We start from the raw sequence: 10,744 nt of genomic DNA on the forward strand, positions 1-10,744 counted from the left end.
CTGTACACCACTTCACTGAAATCCAATGCACCCTATGCCATTGCACTCTATTCTACTCTGCACCACTGTACTCTATGTCACTGTTCTCTGTACCACTGTGTTCTGCACCACTCTATGCCGTTGCACTCTATGACCCTGCACTCTGACACTCTACCCAACATTACTGCACTCTATACCACTGCACACTACAATACTCTACACTCTAACCTGCACCACTCCAGTCTGCCACTTCACTCTGCGCACTCTACTCCACTGTGTGCCACTCTACTCCACTTTGTGCCACTCCACTGTAACCACTGCAATCTGGTTTGCATCACTCTACTCTATGCCACTGCACTCTATGCTACTGTGCATCACTGCACTCTAAGCCAATGCACTCAAAACCACTTTACTCAAAACAAATGTACTCTATGCCATTGCACTCTATGCCAATCTACTTAGTGCCACTGTACTTTATGCCACTTCACTCTAGGCCACTCTCCTACCTTACACTCTACAACCCTGCACTCTGCGACACTGCACTATGACACTCTACTTTGCATGACTGCCCCCTATACCACAGTACTCTGCACTACTCTACTCTACATGTTTGCACTCTACCCTGCACCACGCCACTCCATCCTGTGCCACTCCACACCACTAGTATGTACTCTGCACTGCTCTACACTACTGCATTCTATGCTCCTCTACGTCATTGCACTCTATGCCAATGCACTCTACTAAACTCCACTCTATGACACTCCACTACACAATACTCCACTCTATGATACTCCACTCCACAATAGTCCACTCAATGATACTCTACTCCATTAAAATATGCTCCACTGATAATCTACTTAACTCTATGCCACTCCATTCTACAGCACTCTGCCATTCTACGACACTTCTCAACTCTTCGATACTCAACACATCTCCCTCTATGCCACTCCATGTCACTTTCCTCCACTCTATTCTATGACACCCGACTTCACTCTACGACAATCTACTCTGCTGTATGCCACTCTTCTCTACACCGCTTCCCTCCACTCTATGCAACACACTTTGCGACACTTCACTCAGCTCTACACCACTACACAACACTCTATACCACTCCACCCTATGACACTTTTCTCAACTCTGACACTGTGCTCCACTGTACACCACACAACTTTATTCCCTTCTGCTCGACAACTGTTTTACTTCCTCCACAACACTCCACACACTGTACGCTTCTCTATGACACTTCACTTCTCTCCAAACCACTCAACTCTACTATATGCCACTCTACACCACTTCATAAGACTCCACTTTACGACACTCCACTCCATGCTACTCTCCTTTACCCTACTAACCTTTAGCCTTGCTGAACAGCAGCCACTCTGGGGTACAACATTGACAAAACATATTCACAAAGAAAATAACTCTTGAATAGGTGACACCCATTGGCTTTGCCAATGCTTGTTACGATATGGTCCATGTTTGTAAATAAAATCCGGCACTCTTTAGCTTTATATTTAATTTTGGACTTCTGCATGTTGTATTGTGTTGTTTTATGTTATGTTATGCTATGCTATTTTATGTTGTATTATGTTATGTGTTTAATATTATGCTATGCTATGTTATGTTGTTTTAAGCTATTTTATGTTATGTTATGCTTTTCTATTTTATGTTGTGCTGTGCTATGTTATGTTGTATTATGTTATTATATGCTATGTTAGGTTGTTTTATGCTATGTCATGTTGTTTTATCTTATGTTTTGCAATGTTATTGTGTGTTGTTTTATGTTATGTTATGTTATATTTTGCTATGTTGTGTAATGCTATGTTGTGTTATGCTATGTTATGCTATGTTGGTTGTGTTTTGCTGTGTTGTGTTGTGCTATGCTGTTTTGTTGCTTTTGCTATGTTATGTTGTTTTATGTTATGCAATGTTATGTTGGGTTGTTTTATGTCATGTTGTGCTATGTTATGCTATGCTATGTTATGCTATGTTATGTTGTGTTTCGCTGTGCTGTGTTGTGCTATGCTGTTTTGTTGTTGTATGCTATGTTATGTTATTTTATGTTATGCTATGTTATTTCGTTTTATGCTATGTTATGTTGTTTTATGCTGTGCTGTGTGTTATGGTGTGCTATGATATGCTGTGTTATGTTGCATGCTATGGTATGGCGTGCTATGCTATATTGTGTTGTGTTTTATGCTATGCTATGTTTTGTTATGTTATGCTGTTTTATGCTTTGCCATGCTATGTTAGGTTATGCTATGATATGTTGTTTTATGTAATTATATTATGTTGTTTTATGTTATGCTTTGCCATGTTGTTTTATGTTATTCTATGTTATGTTGATTTATGCACTACTGTACTACATCATGTTGTTTTATGCTATGTCATACTAGTTTATGTTATACTGTGGTGTTTTATTCTATGCTATGTTGTTTTATTTTAAAGTTGTATGTTATGCTATGTTGTTTTGTTATGCTATGTTATGTAATGTTTCATTATGTTATGCTATGTTATGGTATGTTGTGTTATGTAATACCATGCTATCTTATATTGTGTTATGTAACGTAATGTTATGTTATTCTCTGATGTTTTGTGTTGTGTTGTGTTATCTAGCAATAGTATAACACTCAACTGTCTGGAGCAGTGATTGTGGACATTTATATTTTGTTAGAGAAGTCTGTGAGTGCATTGTGTCCTTTGTGAAAAGTAATTGTATAATGCATGAGGTCTTAATAAGTGTGCAGATTGCTTTGCATTGAACATGAGGCTGTTGACATACATGGCAATGTCTACGGAGGAATGTGGGAAGGAGATGAGCATACTTCAGGCAGAATTTATTCTGTGTACCTAATCAAACAATTATTAGATGGTGAGTGTACTAGATAGTTGTTCTAGGCCGACTTAAGGCATGACGTGTAGGGATGTCTAATCCAGGCTCTCTTTGAATGCGTCACTAAACCTAAATGTCATTTTTGTTTTTAATTTATCTATCACTAATTTGTTATGCACCTTTTAAAACATATAAACCCATATATAAATGTATTTATTTGTATTTTTTTAGGAATTTTGTAGCAGAATTTGAAGAATTTTGTAGCAATATTATGTGTTGTCAATATGTCTGTTTTACTTCATGTTAAAAATGTTTGTTTTTGCCTGTTTCTCTGTTTGTAAGCATTAATTTTGAAGTACTTGTAATAACAGGTTTCAATCTCCATTTAGTTTCACAAGAGGTTATGGTGCATGTAAGTGTTTTTCACATAATAACATATTTCATAAATGTGTTTAATATTGTACATGTTAATTTGCACTGCATTTATTTTAATAGGTATGTTCAACTTACAATTTTGCAAGTGTTGTTAATTAGTAAATGAAATGACTACAACTACCATGATGCCCTGTTTTTGTTTTTTGAAAATAATATTGCAATGTTATTATGGTCATTCTCTCTTTTCATTCATATTTCACTTCAAAGTGTTAAGCATTTATAAATGTCTATTTTATGCTATGTGTTAAAAGGCCATTGTTTTTATGTTGTCACTTGTTATTTTATTGAATTGTTATTTGTTTCACAAATTAAAGTAGGCTCTCTCAAAAAACGTTAAATGTATGTTAGGTTGAATGCTCTAAATAAGCAGTTTTCATAATAAATGTACTTTGCAATGTATATATGATAACTGATTCTATGCCGCTCGCCGAGGAGTTTGGTGAAAACGGACTTTGCCGCTTGGAAGGTCCCTTTGCTCTTGTGAGACCTGCCTACGGACTGTGTTGTTGGGAAGCCGCCCTCTCAGAGGAGACGCTGCGCCAAGGGATCTTCCTGAGGACGGGACTGCGAGGCCCACCAGGCTGTGCGAGCATCACCAGGCACACCTACCGCCTCTTCCCGTAACCCCTCCCATTTGGCTAACTTCCTGCATAACAAGTGGTGCTGCTGCGCGTGAGCGGGACGCGTGAGCGGGACATATCCCGGGACAAAGCCCGGACTAAGGGCGGACCCTCTGAGACCCTCAGACAACCGAGGAGACTGGACTGGGCACGTCCCTTTGATTGTCAGGTACTGCTCATTTTTGAGGTTGTTTTTAACCGGGCTCGTCTGCCAGATCTGTTGGACCTTGTTACATAAATGTCTTCTATAAATCCTGATCAGTCGGTGACAGACAAACAGGGTGTACTGTTAAATAGAACCCTTGACAACTACTTCACCAAATCCTCCCCTGATATCTCCAGGGAAATTGCTATGGCGGAGCGGCGTGCGGATCGCCACCGTTCCGTAGAAAGTATCAAGAATAGGTCAATTTCACTGACAACGCTTCCCGCCACTTGCTCTACTGATACTGACATTGATGTAATAGCTAATGAGTCGATTAACATCTTGGATAGCCAGCCTTTGGATGGGAGTGTGATTGTGCTTACACCAATTAATCCGCCAAAGACGGACACGAATGGTCCATCCTCATCTCTTCATACTAGCAGCCTAAGTATGACGAAGGGAAATCCTTTGCCTCCTGTGAAATTACTCTGCAACAGGGCAAAAAAACCCACACCCCTGCCAAAAAACTATGGACCTCCGCCGAATAAAAAACGGCGGAAAAGGGGGGACTCGTTACAACCCAAGCTGAGCTGCTCTGATTTTGGGAAAAAAGCTACTAACACTGTGAAGGAACCCAGTATTCTTCAAGCAGATATGGAGGGGTCACATGCCATATCTCCACCCATTCCAAACCTGTTGGCGGACAAAGAGGACAGTATGGATGTTAGTGTGGCTGTTAATGTGCCTATTGAGGATAAGGGCCTTGTCACATTATTCAACATAGAGAGTTTGATTAAATCCTATTCCGCATCTATTCTGGAGAGGTTGATGGAAGTAGAATGTAGACTGTGTAAAATGGAGTATGCACTGGGTAGTAAGGATGTTGCACTTAACAACGGTTCAAACAGTGCTAATAGTTCATTAACAAACAATGTACCACCTAACAGACCAGTACCGGTCCAGCCATCCTCAACTATCCCTATCGCCATTCCTTCCTCATCAGCATCTACCTCTAAAACCACGGGGAATACAATTACTGTATCTGCACACCCTAATGTACCCCCTAAAATGACCCAACAAAAAACCCATGATCAACAGTCGGCTAACGTTCTTAATAAACCTATTGATAACACCTTTAAGAAACTCCCAGGGAATTCATCAAGGGAGGTGGGGGAAACCAGACATACCTGGGGGAACCCAGAAAGACACCTTTGCCCGAACTCCCGCCAGAGGCAGTACCCTATGTGGTCGTTTTAACAGGGGTGCCCGCGCTGGGACAAAACAAGAGAGAGGGCTTTGCACAATTAAAGAATAAGATCATGCATTGGCTGAGTCTATACAGGCCAATTGCAAATCACATTAATGGTGAGATTGTCCATGTTCGACGTCTCGAATGGCTGGGGGGCAGACCTAAAGATATCAATGGTGATGTGGTGGTTGTGAATTTCAGGGACCCTAATGCTGTCCAATTTATATTAAACTGGCAGCAAGGCAGCTCAAATAACCCCATAATCCCGAAACCACTAACATACTTTTATCCAAGGTCAGTGGTGTTTCCATCTCAGCACCATCCACCCAAGCACCAACCATCACAGTATATAACCCAATCTCAACCAATAAATCACCCAGTTGCACAGAATGCTGGGAGCAATCAATATGCCCTGTACCCCCCCATACTACAGAATACAAGCAATTTGCACTATGTTCCCTGCCCTGTGGTAGTCCCAGATTCCATGGGATGGAATTATGTACCGGCTAAAATACATAACTCCCAGAAAGGAAGGATGGATCACCTAAAACCTTTCACACCTTTAGAAACCTCTAATAGGTTTGATATTTTTAGTGGTCTAGACGATTGCGACTGATGGTTTTTGATTCAGGGGGGCGAGGGGCCAGAAACAATGAGTCTTGGTGATGTGGGTGTTGTCAATTTACCTGATGTACTGGTGAATCCTGTGTCTTCTTGTTTGGATAAAACTGCACTCCATGATATAAATGTACCTGATGTTGTAAATATCCTAGAAGAACAGGTATTACACACAACTATTGTGAGCAACACGACATCCTTAGAGGTAACACCCTTGGTTATACAAACTGTGGCTCCCATTAGTAGTGAAGAGTCGCCAAGGGTTTTTACTGAGAGGCCAGTGGCTCGTGAGATGCCGGTTAAATTGGTCTGTTGGAACATAGCTGGAATTGGTAAAAACTTGAGGGACCCGGAGTGGGCAAATTATATAGAGTCTTTCAACCTTTGCTTATTACAGGAAACCTGGGCAGTGGAGACACCCCATAGGGTGGGTTATAAGACCTACGGAATCAGTGCAATACCCTCTAGAAGTGGAAGGCCGTCAGGGGGACTTCTGATGTGGGTGAAAATAAACCTAAGAGCAAAAATTGAGGAGATAGCTACAAATTCTGTAGACATTCAAGCTCTAAAAGTTACAGTAGGTAATGGGAAGAACTTATTTCTAGTAAATGTTTACAATAGGCCCTTACCCTCTTCAAGAGAATCACCAACTATCACAAAATTAGATTGCCTTTTGAGGGGATTAGACCCCAGGGAGAATTTTATTGTCCTGGCTGGTGATTTAAACTGCAACTTCGAGCCAGTTTTGGGCCTTAGCGAAATCTTCAATGAGGAAGACCAGGCAAACAAAATCCCCACTCTGGAGAATGTTAAATCGGTTAGATGTTCAACACTGGGTCTTCAACTGATTAACTTATGCACGGAACACTCTCTTAGGGCTTGCAACGGACGGTTACCATCCGATAGCTCTAAGAAACCAACATTTACCAGGAATAATTATAAAAATAATCTAGATTTTGTGATCGCTTCCATACCCCTCTGGCCACATCTCTTGGACTTTGAAGTAATGGAACGATTCGAAAGCGATCATTTCCCTCTGAGCCTGACTTTAGATGTCTTACTGTTTACTGATATGGTCCAGTAATTTACATCTGAGGAAAGCGGTGTTGATAATCTTGAGATCCATATTAGTAACAACAGAAGATCTCTGAAATGGCCTTTCATATTGGACCACAGTGACATCCTTAGCGAAATATACTCACTCTTTGCTGTGATATTTGGACCTCACTTAGCTGTAATGGCGGAGGATGAAACCAATATGTCCTTCTTGCAAATACACCTGAAATTTTTTGCTGACCTGAGATTATTAGTCACAAAAATGCCACAAAAAAAACAGCAAAAGACACAGAATCTGTCCCATAGTAAGCCATGGTATGATAGATCCTGCAGAGAGGCAAAGAGGGAACTATTAATTGCAATAAAGTCCAAGTCTCCATTAGATGTAAAAAGAGCAAGGAATCATTACAAGTCTGTCCAAAGGGCCTCAAAGATAGCATGGGAGGAAGACAAATGGGCTGATTTGCTGCTAGCCGCCAGATCGCGTGATAATGTGGCTTTCTGGAGGCTGGTCGCAAACGGGAACAATGTAGGTAGGGTGGTAAAAGATGTCTTTTTGGATGAGCAAACTTGGGTCACCCATTTTACGAATTTATATAAAAAGTACGATGACCCACATATGGATATGAATGTGGCAAACCACGAATCCCCAGTAGACCACTTGGTTTTTACCCTAGGGGAAACAGAGCTGGCGATAACTCAAATTAAATCTGGGAAAGCCCCAGGTTTGGACAAGATCCCGGGGGACCTATATAAGCATGACCTAAAAGTATGGGCGCCTTACATTAATTACTTGTGCAATACATTATCTCGCACTTTAGAATTCCCTGATAGTTGGAAGGGAGCGGAAATTGTTTTAATTTTTAAAAAAGGAGATAGGATGGACCCCTGTAATTATCGGCCAATAAGTCTAATGGACATCCTACAGAAAATTTACTCACAACACATTTTACTACGTGTGAGTGATTGGCTGGATGAAAATACAATTTTAACCAAATTCCAAGCTGGATTCAGATCAAAAGTCAGCACAATAGACCAGATCTTTAGATTCTGCTGCCTCTATTGGAAGTATGTAATGATTAAAAGGTGCCACTTATATGTTGCCTTTGTTGATTTAAGGGCAGCATTTGACCTGGTGCCTCGCAATCTTTTATGGAAAACCTTAAGTGCAGCAGGTATGCCAAATAACCTTGTCGTTCAGATTAAAGAGTTACACGAAGGGAATTTTGCAAGAATTAGATGGGGCCCAAACGGCGAATTAACCCAAAAAATACCCATCGAACGTGGAGTCCGTCAGGGCTGCGTCCTGGCTCCTACGCTCTTTTCGCTTTTTGTAAATGACATCCCTTCTTTTTTAGAGGGATGCAAAAATGACTCCCCCAAACTGAACGGCGAAAAGGTAACATCCCTACTATTTGCTGACGATACCATTCTGATTTCCCAAACAAAAAATGGGTTACAGACATTGTTGGACACTTTTAGCGAATATTGTAGTCGAAAGGGGTTGGAGATTAATGGGAAGAAAACCAAATGCATGGCCCTAAATCCGATTAAACCGGACAAGGGCTGCTTAATATTAAAAGGAGTAAAGTTGGAATCAGTGCCCCATTTCTCATATTTAGGGGTGACACTAGATTCAAACTTTACTTGGAAAGCCCAAATGGAAAAAAGTAAACTTATCTTTGCTCAGAATGTTAAACCAATTCTTAGGGAGCAAAGCTTGAGCACCAGTAAAGTAGTGTCCCCAGTGATGGAACTATTCAAATTCAAGGTCCAATCATCAGTCTTGTATGGTGCAGAAATATGGGGTTCCGGGTCCAAGGAGACTTTCAGCGTCTTAGACAACAACTTCATGCGAAGTTTGGTAAGGGTCCCGAGAGGCACCCCACTAGTACCCTTGGAACTTGACCTAAACTTTAAAAGAACTGATCACCAAGTCCTGATTCGCCCATTAATGCTGTGGGTTAGATTATGGCATGTCCCTGAACTCCAAGATTATAGAGATGGGCTAAAAGAAATCATGGCTCTTGACAGCCAGACTGCTACCCCATGGCTGAGGCACGTTAAGGCTTGGTTCAGTAATATAGGATTGAAGCACTTCTGGGAGAACCCTGAGCAACTACCCGCCAACCCCAAATTAATTTTAAAACGGGCTTTTTGGTCCTACATAGTAAATAGGACTGTAAGCAATATAACTAGTGGGACCCTAGTCTCTAAGTTCTTAAACTTTAAGGACGAACCTGTTTACGAGATCTTTATGGATGAAATAGAGCCCCCACTTGCCAAAACTTTATTTTTAAAATTCAGATACGGAAACCTTTTAATTAAAACAACCTTGGCTCGTTGGGCTAGGAATCGTGATCCATCGTCCCTAGTAATGGACAAAAATTGTCCTATGTGTGAACATAACCAGATTGAAAATGAGCAGCATATCCTCTTTTTCTGCCCTTTTTACGTTCAGGCCAGAAAGAGATGGATTAAACCAATATGCCTACTGCTAGGCCTGAGGTCATGCTCACAGGCTCTGAGAACCTAACTACAAATTCATCACAACAGATAACATTCAGTGTCAGTAGATTTTTACTTTCAATTTTCTATCAAAGGAAAAAAATGGGGCATCAATTGTAACTGAATTGATTTGCTTGGAATTAAGGTGATGGTCCATCCTATGTTTTATGAATGTATTGTTTCCGCCCCAATTATCTTCCAACATGAATTGTACTTTTTTAATTAATGTTTTTATATGCAGTGAAATGTTTTTATTCAATGAATTGCAATGTAATGTTTGCACTGTTATTTTATGGCATTTAAGCCGAAATAAAGAATTTGAATTGAATTGATTCTATTTATCCTTATAAGTCGTTAATAATCAGATTTTTACCCTGCTGAGACTTAGAATGGATTATTTTCTCATTTTACCTCTCTACTGTGTTGTGTGGAATGTTTGCTAAATTTTATTATACTTCCTATTTTTTTCTCCATTTCAGGACTTCTTTTTACCTGCATTTTAGAAATAGTTGGGCAGACAGCTGTTGATCCAACACCGCCACTTCCTGTTCAGCCAGGAATCAGTGGGATGGGCTACATTTGGTCAAGGGTATATGGAAGTGGGGATATGGGTTGTGCGAGAGACTCTGTGGGCCAGCAAAGTGAGACAACTGGGTTCATTGTTACCCAGGCCACTATCAACCTTGTCTTTGGATCCCTTAATCAGTCCCAAGACATGATGTACCAGGTCCTTACAGAGCTCTGGTAGATGCAGCAATTGCAGAGGGAGCACAATGTTCAGATGGAAACTCTGAACTCAAATTAGGGCTCCCTGACTGGGGTGCTGCAGGATTGACGTACCCATATGTGCAGGGCTTTTCCAGCAACATCTTCCCATTTCTGTGGTCCGACAACATCTAGGCCTACTACATCTGCCTCAGCCACAGAAAGTGAGGCCCTGCCACAAGCGGAAACACCTGTGCCCACCTAAGTTCCTGCAACTGTGGATCCAGCAGTCTCCCTCAAGAGGAGGCATTCATCCAGACCACCAGGGGAGGATGGCAAGACATCCACCATCACCAGGAAGAGACCTAGGGGCCAGATGTAGGTAAGTTAATTTTACTGATTCATAAATACCGAATTTTACCGATTCGGTATTTATGAATCTGTAAAATAGAAGGGGGAAGATGTAGAAAGAATCAGTAATTGAATTACCGATTCTGTAAGAATCGGTATTTACCGAATCGGTAAATACCGATTTGCTAATGCCCATTGATTCCTATGGGCTTCAATGCCCATAGGAATCAATGGGCATTACCGAA

The 10,744-nt window shown here is 40.9% G+C and overlaps 1 pseudogene; it reads left to right on the plus strand.

Moving 5' to 3' along the window:
• The first annotated feature begins 5,913 nt into the window (after positions 1–5,913).
• LOC147750688 (uncharacterized) lies at positions 5,914–10,191 on the plus strand (annotated as a pseudogene).
• Positions 10,192–10,744: the final 553 nt, after the last annotated feature.

This window comes from Lissotriton vulgaris, chromosome 1_1, assembly GCF_964263255.1.
Source record: "Lissotriton vulgaris chromosome 1_1, aLisVul1.2, whole genome shotgun sequence".
Classification (NCBI taxonomy): domain Eukaryota; kingdom Metazoa; phylum Chordata; class Amphibia; order Caudata; family Salamandridae; genus Lissotriton; species Lissotriton vulgaris.